This window comes from Salvelinus fontinalis, chromosome 26 (assembly GCF_029448725.1).
Source record: "Salvelinus fontinalis isolate EN_2023a chromosome 26, ASM2944872v1, whole genome shotgun sequence".
Taxonomy (NCBI): Eukaryota; Metazoa; Chordata; class Actinopteri; order Salmoniformes; family Salmonidae; genus Salvelinus; species Salvelinus fontinalis.
In genome coordinates this window covers 13,178,024-13,193,986 of record NC_074690.1, presented here as the reverse complement: position 1 = coordinate 13,193,986, position 15,963 = coordinate 13,178,024, and the positions used below count along the sequence as shown (strand labels likewise).

General features: G+C 40.9%; 12 non-coding genes across 12 annotated transcripts; 8 read left to right on the top strand and 4 right to left on the bottom strand.

The window, feature by feature from the left end:
* Nucleotides 1–1,044: 1,044 nt before the first annotated feature.
* Nucleotides 1,045–1,116, bottom strand: trnaw-cca (transfer RNA tryptophan (anticodon CCA)). The gene has a single exon. It is a non-coding gene; the product is annotated as a tRNA-Trp (tRNA).
* Nucleotides 1,117–1,283: 167 nt separating this feature from the next.
* On the top strand, nucleotides 1,284–1,356 carry trnak-uuu (transfer RNA lysine (anticodon UUU)). Its single transcript has one exon. It is a non-coding gene; the product is annotated as a tRNA-Lys (tRNA).
* A 4,052-nt stretch (nucleotides 1,357–5,408) lies between these two features.
* On the bottom strand, nucleotides 5,409–5,480 carry trnaw-cca (transfer RNA tryptophan (anticodon CCA)). Its single transcript has one exon. It is a non-coding gene; the product is annotated as a tRNA-Trp (tRNA).
* Nucleotides 5,481–5,647: 167 nt separating this feature from the next.
* Nucleotides 5,648–5,720, top strand: trnak-uuu (transfer RNA lysine (anticodon UUU)). Its single transcript has one exon. It is a non-coding gene; the product is annotated as a tRNA-Lys (tRNA).
* A 1,191-nt stretch (nucleotides 5,721–6,911) lies between these two features.
* Nucleotides 6,912–6,984, top strand: trnak-uuu (transfer RNA lysine (anticodon UUU)). The gene has a single exon. It is a non-coding gene; the product is annotated as a tRNA-Lys (tRNA).
* A 959-nt stretch (nucleotides 6,985–7,943) lies between these two features.
* On the bottom strand, nucleotides 7,944–8,015 carry trnaw-cca (transfer RNA tryptophan (anticodon CCA)). Its single transcript has one exon. It is a non-coding gene; the product is annotated as a tRNA-Trp (tRNA).
* A 167-nt stretch (nucleotides 8,016–8,182) lies between these two features.
* trnak-uuu (transfer RNA lysine (anticodon UUU)) lies at nucleotides 8,183–8,255 on the top strand. The gene has a single exon. It is a non-coding gene; the product is annotated as a tRNA-Lys (tRNA).
* A 961-nt stretch (nucleotides 8,256–9,216) lies between these two features.
* Nucleotides 9,217–9,288, bottom strand: trnaw-cca (transfer RNA tryptophan (anticodon CCA)). Its single transcript has one exon. It is a non-coding gene; the product is annotated as a tRNA-Trp (tRNA).
* Nucleotides 9,289–9,455: 167 nt separating this feature from the next.
* Nucleotides 9,456–9,528, top strand: trnak-uuu (transfer RNA lysine (anticodon UUU)). The gene has a single exon. It is a non-coding gene; the product is annotated as a tRNA-Lys (tRNA).
* A 3,022-nt stretch (nucleotides 9,529–12,550) lies between these two features.
* trnak-uuu (transfer RNA lysine (anticodon UUU)) lies at nucleotides 12,551–12,623 on the top strand. The gene has a single exon. It is a non-coding gene; the product is annotated as a tRNA-Lys (tRNA).
* Nucleotides 12,624–13,821: 1,198 nt separating this feature from the next.
* trnak-uuu (transfer RNA lysine (anticodon UUU)) lies at nucleotides 13,822–13,894 on the top strand. Its single transcript has one exon. It is a non-coding gene; the product is annotated as a tRNA-Lys (tRNA).
* Nucleotides 13,895–15,092: 1,198 nt separating this feature from the next.
* On the top strand, nucleotides 15,093–15,165 carry trnak-uuu (transfer RNA lysine (anticodon UUU)). The gene has a single exon. It is a non-coding gene; the product is annotated as a tRNA-Lys (tRNA).
* Nucleotides 15,166–15,963: the final 798 nt, after the last annotated feature.

Genomic DNA, 15,963 nt, shown 5'->3' with positions numbered 1-15,963 from the left:
ACCATAAATATGTTATCAGACTGTCATCTAATGAGTTTTTTTGTTGGTTAGGGGCTATAAATATCTTAGTTTAGCCGAATTGGTGATGGCTACTGGTGTTGGTGGACAAATAAAAGATGGTGGATTATGCTAATGTGTTTTTAGGTAATAGATGTACATCTTTACATATTGTGTCTTCCCTGTAAAACATTTTAAAAATCGGAAATGTTGACTGGATTCATAAGATCTGTGTCTTTCATTAGCTGTATTGGACTTTAATGTGTGAAAGTTAAATATTTTAAAAAAATATTTTTTTTGAATTTCGCGGCACTGGTTTTTCAGTGGGGGGGGGGGGGGTGTGCCGCTAGCGCCACGCTGATCCTAGACAGGTTAAAGATGAACTTCTTGTTAATCCAGCCGCTTTGTCAGATTTCAAAAAGGCTTTTCTGCGAAAGCATACCATGCGTTTATCTGAGGACAGCACCCCACTTACAAAAGCATACAAACATATTCCAACCAAGTAGAGGAGTCACGAAAGTCAGAAATAGCGATAAAATGAATCACTTACCTTTGAAGATCTTCATCTGGTTGCAGTCACATTCATTTGAAAACTACCCACATCAAAAAAAGCCCACTTCCTGGATGGATTTTCCTCTGGTTTTTGCCTGCCCTATCAGTTCTGTTATACTCACAGACATAATTTTAACAGTTTTGGAAACTTTAGAGTGTGTTCTATCCAAATCTGCCCATTATATGCATATCCAAGCTTCCGGACCTGAGTAACAGGCAGTTTACTTGGGGCACGCTTCTCATCCAGACGTCGAAATACTGCCCCCAAGCCATAAGAAGTTAAACTCCCTGTTCGAAGACTGATTTAAGTCTATCAATCACACAGCATCATCTGATTTAGGAATTTGCAGTGTGCCAGGCTTTTGTGAGAGACAATTGTCATGTAAAGTAGCATTGGTTTGTTTGTTTTCGTGTGAGATTAGTACTGTAAATGCACATTGGTACTAGTGCTGATTCATTGAGTAAAGAAGGCAGAGATTACACACATAAAAACACTGACCACGACGTGTTTTGAACACGCAACCTTCTGATCTGGAGTCAGACGCGCTACCATTGCGCCACGAAGTCTTTGATAAATTTCATCTTTGGAGGGGATGCCTAGTTCAGATTTCGTTGACTGTATAATTTGGAATGGAGACCTGGTTCTCTGGGGAAATATACCATCTGACAATGCCCCCTCGTCAGCATGTGCCTCTGCCCGGCAGGTTAGGTGTATGAAAATAGGCATTTGCACAGCCCGGATAGCTCAGTCGGTAGAGCATCAGACTTTTAATCTGAGGGTCAAGGGTTCAAGTCCCTGTTCGGGCGTGACGTAATGTTTTCCTTCCTTCACTAGGAAGTCTTTCTACACTCTCATTTTCTATGACTTTCCATGACATGTTCACCTGTGGACAATACACTCCCAGAGCCAAAACAGCTTAGTCTGAAGACTTTAGGATTTTTAATCTGAACCTCCAGGTTTAACCTCTCGGCGCAGGTGTTCTACTAGCAACCCACCTCGACAACATCCCGTGAAATTGCAGAGCACCAAATTCAAAACACAGAAATAGTCATAATAAAAATTCACAAAAATACAAGTGTTATACATTGGCTTAAAGATGAACTTCTTGTTAATCCAGCCGCTTTGTCAGATTTCAAAAAGGCTTTTCTGCGAAAGCATACCATGCGTTTATCTGAGGACAGCACCCCACTTACAAAAGCATACAAACATATTCCAACCAAGTAGAGGAGTCACGAAAGTCAGAAATAGCGATAAAATGAATCACTTACCTTTGAAGATCTTCATCTGGTTGCAGTCACATTCATTTGAAAACTACCCACATCAAAAAAATCCCACTTCCTGGATGGATTTTCCTCAGGTTTTCGCCTGCCATATCAGTTCTGTTATACTCACAGACATCATTTTAACAGTTTTGGAAACTTTAGAGTGTGTTCTATCCAAATCTGCCCATTATATGCATATCCTAGCTTCCGGACCTGAGTAACAGGCAGTTTACTTGGGGCACGCTTCTCATCCAGACGTCGAAATACTGCCCCCAAGCCATAAGAATTTAAACTCCCTGTTCGAAGACTGATTTAAGTCTATCAATCACACAGCATCATCTGATTTAGGAATTTGCAGTGTGCCAGGCTTTTGTGAGAGACAATTGTCATGTAAAGTAGCATTGGTTTGTTTGTTTTCATGTGAGATTAGAACTGTAAAGGCACATTGGTACTAGTGCTGATTCAATGAGTAAAGGCGGCAGAGATTACACACATAAAAACACAGACCACGACGTGATTTGAACACGCAACCTTCTGATCTGGAGACAGACGCGCTACCGTTGAGCCACGTAGTCTTGGACAAAATGCATCTTTGGAGGGGATGCCTAGTTCAGATTTCGTTGACTGTATAATTTGGAATGGAGACCTGGTTCTCTGGGGAAATATACCATCTGACAATACCCCCTCGTCAGCACGTGCCTCTGCCCGGCCGGTTAGGTGTATGAAAATAGGCATTTGCAGAGCCCAGATAGCTCAGTCGGTAGAGCATCAGACTTTTAATCTGAGGGTCCAGTGTTCAAGTCCCTGTTCGGGTCTGTCGTAATGTTCTCCTTCCTTCACTAGGAAGTCTTTCTACACTCTCCTTTTCTATGACTTTCCATGACATGTTCACCTGTGGACAATACACTCCCAGAGCCAAAACAGCTTAGTCTGAAGACTTTAGGATTTTTAATCTGAACCTCCAGTTTTAACCTCTCGGCGCAGGTGTTCTACTAGCAACCCACCTCGACAACATCCGGTGAAATTGCAGAGCACCAAATTCAAAACACAGAAATAGTCATAATTAAAATTCACAAAAATTCAAGTGTTATACATTGGCTTAACCTGTTGGGGATGGGGGCGCTGTTTAGACTATTTATGCTAATGTGGCTAATTTTTTAAACGGCTTCCCACAAAATCCTTGATCGTACAATATGCATATTATTATTATTATTGGATAGAAAACAGTCTATAGTTTCTATAGGAGTTGAAATTTTGTCTCTAAGTGGAACAGAGCCCATTCTACAGCAATTTCCCTGACATGGAGTCAGATTTGAGAAACGTTGGCCACTTTTCTGAAGTCATTTAAACGGGCACTGTCGTTGCTATGACTATACGGACACTTCTTACGTCTTCCCCTGGATGCCTTTACGTGATGACGATTCCAACGGGCTCGATTGCTCGTTCACAGGCCCTACAAATGAAAAAAACCTTTAGCTAGCAAGTCTTTTCTTGCTGCGTAACGCGCGTGGAAGACACCGACCCTCTCCTGTTCCAAGCGTTAGTTTAGCCTGTTATATTTCTCCGGTCATCTTTTCACTCGTTATAGGAGTTACAAACATCACAAAGTAGTTAATTTAAAGCGTTTTATAGCAATTTATATCCGTTTAGTGCGATTTTGGGACATTTATTTTTGCAACGATGTGAAAAGTTGGGAACGCTTTTCAGTTCATCCCGAACGTAGTTGACATTTCCACATGGCAAGAGGACAGCTTTCCACCAAAAGACGATTTCTCCCAAGAAAGGATCCTTTGCCCAAGATACTGATGGAAGAACAGCTCAAGGTAGGACATTTTTATTATGATAAATCGTGTTTCTGTCGAAACATTTTAGTGGCTTAGGACGCCATGTTTTTTGACGTAGCTTCGCTTGGCGCAAACTGTATTGAAAAGTAAGGATAAATTAAAAAATGTAATAACGCAATTGTATTAAGAATTAAATTGTCTATCAATCCCTGTCCACCCTATATTTTTTAGTCACGTTTATGAGTATTTATGTATAAGAGTAGATCACTGTCTAAGTGGCGCAAGGACGTTTTCTTTACCAGCTTGTCTACATTTCACATTGTCTAACCATGATTTTGGTGGCTAAATATAAACATTTTCGATCAAACTGTATATGCATGTTGTAATGTGATGTTACAGGAGTGTCATCGGAAGAATTCTGAGAAGGTTAGTGAAAAAATTAATATCTTTTGGCGATGTTGACTTTTATCGCTCACTTTGGCTAGAATCAATGCTGGGCTGCTAATTGCTATGTGCTAAGCTAATATAACGATTTATTGTGTTTTCGCTGTAAGACACTTAGAAAATCTGAAATATTGTCTGTATTCACAGGATCTGTGTCTTTCGATTCGTGTATGCTGTGTATTTTTACGAAATGTTTGATGATTAGTAGTTAGGTAAACACGTTGCTCATTGTAATTATTCTAGTCCATTTGTGATGGTGGGTGCAATTGTAAACTATGCCATATACCTGAAATATGCACTTTTTTCTAACAAAACCTATCCCATACCATAAATATGTTATCAGACTGTCATCTAATGAGTTTTTTTGTTGGTTAGGGGCTATAAATATCTTAGTTTAGCCGAATTGGTGATGGCTACTGGTGTTGGTGGACAAATAAAAGATGGTGGATTATGCTAATGTGTTTTTAGGTAATAGATGTACATCTTTACATATTGTGTCTTCCCTGTAAAACATTTTAAAAATCGGAAATGTTGACTGGATTCATAAGATCTGTGTCTTTCATTAGCTGTATTGGACTTTAATGTGTGAAAGTTAAATATTTTAAAAAAATATTTTTTTTGAATTTCGCGGCACTGGTTTTTCAGTGGGGGGGGGGGGGGTGTGCCGCTAGCGCCACGCTGATCCTAGACAGGTTAAAGATGAACTTCTTGTTAATCCAGCCGCTTTGTCAGATTTCAAAAAGGCTTTTCTGCGAAAGCATACCATGCGTTTATCTGAGGACAGCACCCCACTTACAAAAGCATACAAACATATTCCAACCAAGTAGAGGAGTCACGAAAGTCAGAAATAGCGATAAAATGAATCACTTACCTTTGAAGATCTTCATCTGGTTGCAGTCACATTCATTTGAAAACTACCCACATCAAAAAAAGCCCACTTCCTGGATGGATTTTCCTCTGGTTTTTGCCTGCCCTATCAGTTCTGTTATACTCACAGACATAATTTTAACAGTTTTGGAAACTTTAGAGTGTGTTCTATCCAAATCTGCCCATTATATGCATATCCAAGCTTCCGGACCTGAGTAACAGGCAGTTTACTTGGGGCACGCTTCTCATCCAGACGTCGAAATACTGCCCCCAAGCCATAAGAAGTTAAACTCCCTGTTCGAAGACTGATTTAAGTCTATCAATCACACAGCATCATCTGATTTAGGAATTTGCAGTGTGCCAGGCTTTTGTGAGAGACAATTGTCATGTAAAGTAGCATTGGTTTGTTTGTTTTCGTGTGAGATTAGTACTGTAAATGCACATTGGTACTAGTGCTGATTCATTGAGTAAAGAAGGCAGAGATTACACACATAAAAACACTGACCACGACGTGTTTTGAACACGCAACCTTCTGATCTGGAGTCAGACGCGCTACCATTGCGCCACGAAGTCTTTGATAAATTTCATCTTTGGAGGGGATGCCTAGTTCAGATTTCGTTGACTGTATAATTTGGAATGGAGACCTGGTTCTCTGGGGAAATATACCATCTGACAATGCCCCCTCGTCAGCATGTGCCTCTGCCCGGCAGGTTAGGTGTATGAAAATAGGCATTTGCACAGCCCGGATAGCTCAGTCGGTAGAGCATCAGACTTTTAATCTGAGGGTCAAGGGTTCAAGTCCCTGTTCGGGCGTGACGTAATGTTTTCCTTCCTTCACTAGGAAGTCTTTCTACACTCTCATTTTCTATGACTTTCCATGACATGTTCACCTGTGGACAATACACTCCCAGAGCCAAAACAGCTTAGTCTGAAGACTTTAGGATTTTTAATCTGAACCTCCAGGGTTAACATCTCGGCGCAGGTGTTCTGCTAGCAACCCACCTCGACAACATCCGGTGAAATTGCAGAGCACCAAATTCAAAACACAGAAATAGTCATAATAAAAATTCACAAAAATACAAGTGTTATACATTGGTTTAAAGATGAACTTCTTGTTAATCCAGCCGCTTTGTCAAATTTCAAAAAGGCTTTTCTGCGAAAGCATACCATGCGTTTATCTGAGAACAGCACCCCACTTACAAAAGCATACAAACATATTCCAACCAAGTAGAGGAGTCACGAAAGTCAGAAATAGCGATAAAATGAATCACTTACCTTTGAAGATCTTCATCTGGTTGCAGTCACATTTATTTGAAAACTACCCACATCAAAAAAAGCCCACTTCCTGGATGGATTTTCCTCAGGTTTTCGCCTGCCATATCAGTTCTGTTATACTCACAGACATAATTTTAACAGTTTTGGAAACTTTAGAGTGTGTTCTATCCAAATCTGCCCATTATATGCATATCCTAGCTTCCGGACCTGAGTAACAGGCAGTTTACTTGGGGCACGCTTCTCATCCAGACGTCGAAATACTGCCCCCAAGCAATAAGAAGTTAAACTCCCTGTTCGAAGACTGATTTAAGTCTATCAATCACACAGCATCATCTGATTTAGGAATTTGCAGTGTGCCAGGCTTTTGTGAGAGACAATTGTCATGTAAAGTAGCATTGGTTTGTTTGTTTTCGTGTGAGATTAGTACTGTAAAGGCACATTGGTACTAGTGCTGATTCATTGAGTAAGGAAGGCAGAGATTACAAACATAAAAACCAGACGTGATTTGAAAACACAACCTTCTGATCTGGAGTCAGACGCGCTACCGTTGCGCCACGTAGTCTTGGACAATTAGAATCTTTGGAGGGGATGCCTAGTTCAGATTTCGTTGACTGTATAATTTGGAATGGAGACCTGGTTCTCTGGGGAAATATACCATCTGACAATGCCCCCTCGTCAGCACGTGCCTCTGCCCGGCAGGTTAGGTGTATGAAAATAGGCTTTTGCAGAGCCCGGATAGCTCAGTCGGTAGAGCATCAGACTTTTAATCTGAGGGTCCAGGGTTCAAGTCCCTGTTCGGGCGTGACGTAATGTTCTCCTTCCTTCACTAGGATGTCTTTCTACACTCTCATTTTCTATGACTTTCCATGACATGTTCACCTGTGGACAATACACTCCCAGAGCCAAAACAGCTTAGTCTGAAGACTTTAGGATTTTTAATCTGAACCTCCAGGTTTAACCTCTCGGCGCAGGTGTTCTACTAGCAACCCACCTCGACAACATCCCGTGAAATTGCAGAGCACCAAATTCAAAACACAGAAATAGTCATAATAAAAATTCACAAAAATACAAGTGTTATACATTGGCTTAAAGATGAACTTCTTGTTAATCCAGCCGCTTTGTCAGATTTCAAAAAGGCTTTTCTGCGAAAGCATACCATGCGTTTATCTGAGGACAGCACCCCACTTACAAAAGCATACAAACATATTCCAACCAAGTAGAGGAGTCACGAAAGTCAGAAATAGCGATAAAATGAATCACTTACCTTTGAAGATCTTCATCTGGTTGCAGTCACATTCATTTGAAAACTACCCACATCAAAAAAATCCCACTTCCTGGATGGATTTTCCTCAGGTTTTCGCCTGCCATATCAGTTCTGTTATACTCACAGACATAATTTTAACAGTTATGGAAACTTTAGAGTGTGTTCTATCCAAATCTGCCCATTATATGCATATCCTAGCTTCCGGACCTGAGTAACAGGCAGTTTACTTGGGGCACGCTTCTCATCCAGACGTCGAAATACTGCCCCCAAGCCATAAGAAGTTAAACTCCCTGTTCGAAGACTGATTTAAGTCTATCAATCACACAGCATCATCTGATTTAGGAATTTGCAGTGTGCCAGGCTTTTGTGATAGACAATTGTCATGTAAAGTAGCATTGGTTTGTTTGTTTTCGTGTGAGATTAGTACTGTAAAGGCACATTGGTACTAGTGCTGATTCATTGAGTAAGGAAGGCAGAGATTACAAACATAAAAACACTGACCACGACGTGATTTGAACACGCAACCTTCTGATCTGGAGTCAGACGCGCTACCGTTGCGCCACGTAGTCTTGGACAATTTGCATCTTTGGAGGGGATGCCTAGTTCAGATTTCGTTGACTGTATAATTTGGAATGGAGACCTGGTTCTCTGGGGAAATATACCATCTGACAATGCCCCCTCGTCAGCACGTGCCTCTGCCCGGCAGGTTAGGTGTATGAAAATAGGCATTTGCAGGGCCCGGATAGCTTAGTCGGTAGAGCATCAGACTTTTAATCTGAGGGTCCAGGGTTCAATTCCCTGTTCGGGCGTGATGTAATGTTCTCCATCCTACACTAGGAAGTCTTTCTAAATGCTCATTTTCTATTACTTTCCATGACATGTTCACCTGTGGACAATACACTCCCAGAGCCAAAACAGCTTAGTCTGAAGACTTTAAGATTTTTAAACTGAACCTCCAGGGTTAACCTCTCGGCGCAGGTGTTCTGCTAGCAACCCACCTCGACAACATCCGGTGAAATTGCAGATCACCAAATTCAAAACACAGAAATAGTCATAATAAAAATTCACAAAGATACAAGTGTTATACATTGGCTGAAAGATGAACTTCTTGTTAATCCAGCCGCTTTGTCAGATTTCAAAAAGGCTTTTCTGCGAAAGCATACCATGCGTTTATCTGAGAACAGCACCCCACTTACAAAAGCATACAAACATATTCCAACCAAGTAGAGGAGTCACGAAAGTCAGAAATAGCGATAAAATGAATCACTTACCTTTGAAGATCTTCATCTGGTTGCAGTCACATTCATTTGAAAACTACTCACATCAAAAAAATCCCACTTCCTGGATGGATTTTCCTCAGGTTTTCGCCTGCCATATCAGTTCTGTTATACTCACAGACATCATTTTAACAGTTTTGGAAACTTTAGAGTGTGTTCTATCCAAATCTGCCCATTATATGCATATCCAACCTCCTGGGCCTGAGTAACAGGCAGTTTACTTGGGGCACGCTTCTCATCCAGACGTCGAAATACTGCCCCCAAGCAATAAGAAGTTAAACTCCCTGTTCGAAGACTGATTTAAGTCTATCAATCACACAGCATCATCTGATTTAGGAATTTGCAGTGTGCCAGGCTTTTGTGAGAGACAATTGTCATGTAATGTAGCATTGGTTTGTTTGTTTTCGTGTGAGATTAGTACTGTAAAGGCACATTGGTACTAGTGCTGATTCAATGAGTAAAGAAGGCAGAGATTACACACATAAAAAAACACTGACCACGACATGATTTGAACACGCAACCTTCTGATCTGGAGTCAGACGCGCTACCATTGCGCCACGTAGTCTTGGACAAATTACATCTTTGGAGAGGATGCCTAGTTCAGATTTCGTTGACTGTATAATTTGGAATGGAGACCTGGTTCTCTGGGGAAATATACCATCTGACAACGCCCCCTCGTCAGCACGTGCCTCTGCCCGGCAGGTTAGGTGTATGAAAATAGGCATTTGCAGAGTCCGGATAGCTCAGTCGGTAGAGCATCAGACTTTTAATCTGAGGGTCCAGGGTTCAAGTCCCTGTTCGGGTGTGACGTAATGTTCTCCTTCCTTCACTAGGATGTCTTTCTACACTCTCCTTTTCTATGACTTTCCATGACATGTTCACCTGTGGACAATACACTCCCAGAGCCAAAATAGCTTAGTCTGAAGACTTTAGGATTTTTAATCTGAACCTCCAGGTTTAACCTGTTGGGGATGGGGGCGCTGTTTAGACTATTTATGCTAATGTGGCTAATTTTTTAAACGGCTTCCCACAAAATCCTTGATCGTACAATATGCATATTATTATTATTATTGGATAGAAAACAGTCTATAGTTTCTATAGGAGTTGAAATTTTGTCTCTAAGTGGAACAGAGCCCATTCTACAGCAATTTCCCTGACATGGAGTCAGATTTGAGAAACGTTGGCCACTTTTCTGAAGTCATTTAAAAGGGCTCTGTCGTTGCTATGACTATACGGACACTTCTTACGTCTTCCCCTGGATGCCTTTACGTGATGACGATTCCAACGGGCTCGATTGCTCGTTCACAGGCCCTACAAATGAAAAAAACCTTTAGCTAGCAAGTCTTTTCTTGCTGCGTAACGCGCGTGGAAGACACCGACCCTCTCCTGTTCCAAGCGTTAGTTTAGCCTGTTATATTTCTCCGGTCATCTTTTCACTCGTTATAGGAGTTACAAACATCACAAAGTAGTTAATTTAAAGCGTTTTATAGCAATTTATATCCGTTTAGTGCGATTTTGGGACATTTATTTTTGCAACGATGTGAAAAGTTGGGCACGCTTTTCAGTTCATCCCGAACGTAGTTGACATTTCCACATGGCAAGAGGACAGCTTTCCACCAAAAGACGATTTCTCCCAAGAAAGGATCCTTTGCCCAAGATACTGATGGAAGAACAGCTCAAGGTAGGACATTTTTATTATGATAAATCGTGTTTCTGTCGAAACATTTTAGTGGCTTAGGACGCCATGTTTTTTGACGTAGCTTCGCTTGGCGCAAACTGTATTGAAAAGTAAGGATAAATTAAAAAATGTAATAACGCAATTGTATTAAGAATTAAATTGTCTATCAATCCCTGTCCACCCTATATTTTTTAGTCACGTTTATGAGTATTTATGTATAAGAGTAGATCACTGTCTAAGTGGCGCAAGGACGTTTTCTTTACCAGCTTGTCTACATTTCACATTGTCTAACCATGATTTTGGTGGCTAAATATAAACATTTTCGATCAAACTGTATATGCATGTTGTAATGTGATGTTACAGGAGTGTCATCGGAAGAATTCTGAGAAGGTTAGTGAAAAAATTAATATCTTTTGGCGATGTTGACTTTTATCGCTCACTTTGGCTAGAATCAATGCTGGGCTGCTAATTGCTATGTGCTAAGCTAATATAACGATTTATTGTGTTTTCGCTGTAAGACACTTAGAAAATCTGAAATATTGTCTGTATTCACAGGATCTGTGTCTTTCGATTCGTGTATGCTGTGTATTTTTACGAAATGTTTGATGATTAGTAGTTAGGTAAACACGTTGCTCATTGTAATTATTCTAGTCCATTTGTGATGGTGGGTGCAATTGTAAACTATGCCATATACCTGAAATATGCACTTTTTTCTAACAAAACCTATCCCATACCATAAATATGTTATCAGACTGTCATCTAATGAGTTTTTTTGTTGGTTAGGGGCTATAAATATCTTAGTTTAGCCGAATTGGTGATGGCTACTGGTGTTGGTGGACAAATAAAAGATGGTGGATTATGCTAATGTGTTTTTAGGTAATAGATGTACATCTTTACATATTGTGTCTTCCCTGTAAAACATTTTAAAAATCGGAAATGTTGACTGGATTCATAAGATCTGTGTCTTTCATTAGCTGTATTGGACTTTAATGTGTGAAAGTTAAATATTTTAAAAAAATATTTTTTTTGAATTTCGCGGCACTGGTTTTTCAGTGGGGGGGGGGGGGGGTGGTGCCGCTAGCGCCACGCTGATCCTAGACAGGTTAACCTCTCGGCGCAGGTGTTCTACTAGCAACCCACCTCGACAACATCCCGTGAAATTGCAGAGCACCAAATTCAAAACACAGAAATAGTCATAATAAAAATTCACAAAAATACAAGTGTTATACATTGGCTTAAAGATGAACTTCTTGTTAATCCAGCCGCTTTGTCAGATTTCAAAAAGGCTTTTCTGCGAAAGCATACCATGCGTTTATCTGAGGACAGCACCCCACTTACAAAAGCATACAAACATATTCCAACCAAGTAGAGGAGTCACGAAAGTCAGAAATAGCGATAAAATGAATCACTTACCTTTGAAGATCTTCATCTGGTTGCAGTCACATTCATTTGAAAACTACCCACATCAAAAAAATCCCACTTCCTGGATGGATTTTCCTCAGGTTTTCGCCTGCCATATCAGTTCTGTTATACTCACAGACATCATTTTAACAGTTTTGGAAACTTTAGAGTGTGTTCTATCCAAATCTGCCCATTATATGCATATCCTAGCTTCCGGACCTGAGTAACAGGCAGTTTACTTGGGGCACGCTTCTCATCCAGACGTCGAAATACTGCCCCCAAGCCATAAGAATTTAAACTCCCTGTTCGAAGACTGATTTAAGTCTATCAATCACACAGCATCATCTGATTTAGGAATTTGCAGTGTGCCAGGCTTTTGTGAGAGACAATTGTCATGTAAAGTAGCATTGGTTTGTTTGTTTTCGTGTGAGATTAGTACTGTAAAGTCACATTGGTACTAGTGCTGATTCATTGAGTAAGGAAGGCAGAGATTACAAACATAAAAACACTGACCACGACGTGATTTGAAAACACAACCTTCTGATCTGGAGTCAGACGCACAACCGTTGCGCCACGTAGTCTTGGACAATTTGAATCTTTGGAGGGGAGGCCTAGTTCAGATTTCGTTGACTGTATAATTTGGAATGGAGACCTGGTTCTCTGGGGAAATATACCATCTGACAATGCCCCCTCGTCAGCACGTGCCTCTGCCCGGCAGGTTAGGTGTATGAAAATAGCCATTTGCAGAGCCTGGATAGCTCAGTCGGTAGAGCATCAGACTTTTAATCTGAGGGTCCAGGGTTCAAGTCCCTGTTTGGGTGTGACGTAATGTTCTCCTTCCTTCACTAGGAAGTCTTTCTACACTCTCATTTTCTATGACTTTCCATGACATGTTCACCTGTGGACAATACACTCCCAGAGCCAAAACAGCTTAGTCTGAAGACTTTAGGATTTTTAATCTGAACCTCCAGGTTTAACCTCTCGGCGCAGGTGTTCTACTAGCAACCCACCTCGACAACATCCCGTGAAATTGCAGAGCACCAAATTCAAAACACAGAAATAGTCATAATAAAAATTCACAAAAATACAAGTGTTATACATTGGCTTAAAGATGAACTTCTTGTTAATCCAGCCGCTTTGTCAGATTTCAAAAAGGCTTTTCTGCGAAAGCATACCATGCGTTTATCTGAGGACAGCACCCCACTTACAAAAGCATACAAACATATTCCAACCAAGTAGAGGAGTCACGAAAGTCAGAAATAGCGATAAAATGAATCACTTACCTTTGAAGATCTTCATCTGGTTGCAGTCACATTCATTTGAAAACTACCCACATCAAAAAAATCCCACTTCCTGGATGGATTTTCCTCAGGTTTTCGCCTGCCATATCAGTTCTGTTATACTCACAGACATAATTTTAACAGTTTTGGAAACTTTAGAGTGTGTTCTATCCAAATCTGCCCATTATATGCATATCCTAGCTTCCGGACCTGAGTAACAGGCAGTTTACTTGGGGCACGCTTCTCATCCAGACGTCGAAATACTGCCCCCAAGCCATAAGAAGTTAAACTCCCTGTTCGAAGACTGATTTAAGTCTATCAATCACACAGCATCATCTGATTTAGGAATTTGCAGTGTGCCAGGCTTTTGTGAGAGACAATTGTCATGTAAAGTAGCATTGGTTTGTTTGTTTTCGTGTGAGATTAGTACTGTAAAGGCACATTGGTACTAGTGCTGACTCATTGAGTAAGGAAGGCAGAGATTACAAACATAAAAACACTGACCACGACGTGATTTGAAAACACAACCTTCTGATCTGGAGTCAGACGCGCTACCGTTGCGCCACGTAGTCTTGGACAATTTTCATCTTTGGAGGGGATGCCTAGTTCAGATTTCGTTGACTGTATAATTTGGAATGGAGACCTGGTTCTCTGGGGAAATATACCAACTGACAATGCCCCCTCGTCAGCACGTGCCTCTGCCCGGCAGGTTAGGTGTATGAAAATAGGTATTTGCAGAGCCCGGATAGCTCAGTCGGTAGAGCATCAGACTTTTAATCTCAGGGTCCAGGGTTCAAGTCCCTGTTCGGGCGTGAAGTAATGTTCTCCTTCCTTCACTAGGACGTCTTTCTACACTCTCATTTTCTATGACTTTCCATGACATATTCACCTGTGGACAATACACTCCCAGAGCCAAAATAGCTTAGTCTGAAGACTTTAGGATTTTTAATCTGAACCTCCAGGTTTAACCTCTCGGCGCAGGTGTTCTACTAGCAACCCACCTCGACAACATCCCGTGAAATTGCAGAGCACCAAATTCAAAACACAGAAATAGTCATAATAAAAATTCACAAAAATACAAGTGTTATACATTGGCTTAAAGATGAACTTCTTGTTAATCCAGCCGCTTTGTCAGATTTCAAAAAGGCTTTTCTGCGAAAGCATACCATGCGTTTATCTGAGGACAGCACCCCACTTACAAAAGCATACAAACATATTCCAACCAAGTAGAGGAGTCACGAAAGTCAGAAATAGCGATAAAATGAATCACTTACCTTTGAAGATCTTCATCTGGTTGCAGTCACATTCATTTGAAAACTACCCACATCAAAAAAATCCCACTTCCTGGATGGATTTTCCTCAGGTTTTCGCCTGCCATATCAGTTCTGTTATACTCACAGACATCATTTTAACAGTTTTGGAAACTTTAGAGTGTGTTCTATCCAAATCTGCCCATTATATGCATATCCTAGCTTCCGGACCTGAGTAACAGGCAGTTTACTTGGGGCACGCTTCTCATCCAGACGTCGAAATACTGCCCCCAAGCCATAAGAATTTAAACTCCCTGTTCGAAGACTGATTTAAGTCTATCAATCACACAGCATCATCTGATTTAGGAATTTGCAGTGTGCCAGGCTTTTGTGAGAGACAATTGTCATGTAAAGTAGCATTGGTTTGTTTGTTTTCGTGTGAGATTAGTACTGTAAAGTCACATTGGTACTAGTGCTGACTCATTGAGTAAGGAAGGCAGAGATTACAAACATAAAAACACTGACCACGACGTGATTTGAAAACACAACCTTCTGATCTGGAGTCGGACGCGCTACCGTTGCGCCACGAAGTCTTGGACAAATTGCATCTTTGGAGGGGATGCCTAGTTCAGATTTCGTTGACTGTATAATTTGGAATGGAGACCAGGTTCTCTGGGGAAATATACCATCTGACAATGCCCCCTCGTCAGCACGTGCCTCTGCCTGGCAGGTTAGGTGTATGAAAATAGGCATTTGCAGAGCCCGGATAGCTCAGTCGGTAGAGCATCAGACTTTTAATCTGAGGGTCCAGGGTTCAAGTCCCTGTTTGGGTGTGATGTAATGTTCTCCTTCCTTTACTAGGAAGTCTTTCTAAAAGCTCATTTTCTATGACTTTCTATGACATTTTCACCTGTGGACAATACACTCCCAGAGCCAAAACAGCTTAGTCTGAAGACTTTATGATTTTTTATCTGAACCTCCAGGTTTAACCTCTCGGCGCAGGTGTTCTACTAGCAACCCACCTCGACAACATCCCGTGAAATTGCAGAGCACCAAATTCAAAACACAGAAATAGTCATAATAAAAATTCACAAAAATACAAGTGTTATACATTGGCTTAAAGATGAACTTCTTGTTAATCCAGCCGCTTTGTCAGATTTCAAAAAGGCTTTTCTGCGAAAGCATACCATGCGTTTATCTGAGGACAGCACCCCACTTACAAAAGCATACAAACATATTCCAACCAAGTAGAGGAGTCACGAAAGTCAGAAATAGCGATAAAATGAATCACTTACCTTTGAAGATCTTCATCTGGTTGCAGTCACATTCATTTGAAAACTACCCACATCAAAAAAATCCCACTTCTTGGATGGATTTTCCTCAGGTTTTTGCCTGCCCTATCAGTTCTGTTATACTCACAGACATAATTTTACCAGTTTTGGAAACTTTAGAGTGTGTTCTATCCAAATCTGCCCATTATATGCATATCCTAGCTTCCGGGCTTGAGTAACAGGCAGTTTACTTGGGGCGCGCTTCTCATCCAGACGTCGAAATACTGCCCCCAAGCAATAAGAAGTTAAACTCCCTGTTCGAAGACTGATTTAAGCCTATCAATCACACAGCATCATCTG